Below are 1,667 nucleotides of genomic sequence, written 5' to 3'. Positions count from 1 at the left end.
AGCCTGTATGGGTTAGCCCGAATGGGGTGGGCTAGCCCATATTGACAGCTCTATTCACTCCTAATATGAACATATATGAAATTTAAGACACACACACACACATATATATATATATATATATATATATATATATATTATATTACCTTAAAAGCATGAACTCTTAATTTGAATGTTAAATTATTATAATATCCTTAACTTAGTTTGTAATTTTTTCGATGAGTTGTGACTTTTCCGATAAGGATATTGTTATAAAATTGAAGAAGTGAGTTAAATTTCAAATATAAAAAGTGAATTTAAATCAAACAAGTATTATTTGAAAGTATTAAAACATTAGCACGAATGAAGAGTGGTAGTGCGTAATTTTTTCTAACTTTAAAAAAAATTATTCTTAATTTTGAACATTTATGTCTTAAAATTCAAACATACACAGGGGCGGAGCTACAGTAGCCTATGGGGTTCGGCCGAACCCACTGACTTTTTCATTTGTATTAAATTCTGAAGTAAAATGTATATATATATTTTCTGCGAACCCATAATAATACTGAGGCATTTGGCCCAGTGGTCACTGCGCACCCAGCGAAATCCATCGTCCGCGTGGGATGTGTGTTCGAATCCCGGGTAGCCAAACGTCTTTTGGGATAATTTTTAAATACGTTTTATATATAAATAGAATGCGTGTTTATATATTAAAAAAAAAGAAAAAAAAAAAGAATATCGGTATAGGTGGGTTTATACAAAAAATAATAATAATAATAATTGTTAAATGCGTTCTTTTGGGATAATTTCTAAATACGTTTTATATATAAATAGAATGCGTGTTTATATATAAAAAAAAATTAAAAAAATAGAATATCGGTATAGGTGGGTTTATACAAAATAAAATTTAAAAAATATTGTTAAATGAAAAAAGAAAAAGAAAAATAGTATTTGTATCATACTCTGAAACTACAATATCTCACTATTGATTTCTACTCACATTCAAAAAGTTAACTCATTTTTTTTTCAAAAGTTAGGGTTCTAATCTAATTGCTGCTATCCAACATCTGGTCTCCGGTGTGTACTCTTGTCTCTCCCTTTTTTTTTTCCTTATTTGTTTGCTTTGACATTGTACAATTAGTTATTCAAAAATTGATTTTTAATCTTTGATTCTAGGGTTATCCAACATATTGATAATTGATTATATTAAATTAATTGTTGTTTGCTTTTAAAAAATTTAACTTTTGATGGCATTAATGGTTCAAGATGATAGTGAAACTAGTAAAATATTTGTTTTAGGTGCCAAAATATTAATGTTGAATTTAATAATTTTAATCTCACTTAGAATAATATTGGAGATTATACTAAAAATGTTCAAAATTTGAATTTTAAAAAACATTTATCTTTCATTAAAAATGACTTGCGAAGCAGAATGGGAGATGACTTTTTAAATGATTGTTTAGTTTGTTAAATAGAGATGAATTATTTGAAAGTGTACCTAATGATGTGATCATTGATCGTTTTCAAACTATGACAACTCGTTGAGTGCAATTGTAATGATAATGCTTATATATATATAATGTTTAAGTATTTCGTCGTTTTTAGTGAATTAAATATTTGTATTTGTTCGTTAATTTGACGATTGTTACTTTAGGTTAAGATCGTTGTTCTTTTTAAAAATTTAGAACCCA

The sequence above is a fragment of the Solanum tuberosum genome, unplaced genomic scaffold (genome assembly GCF_000226075.1).
Source record: "Solanum tuberosum cultivar DM 1-3 516 R44 unplaced genomic scaffold, SolTub_3.0 scf00298, whole genome shotgun sequence".
In the NCBI taxonomy this organism is placed as follows: domain Eukaryota; kingdom Viridiplantae; phylum Streptophyta; class Magnoliopsida; order Solanales; family Solanaceae; genus Solanum; species Solanum tuberosum.
This window is presented reverse-complemented; position numbering follows the sequence as displayed.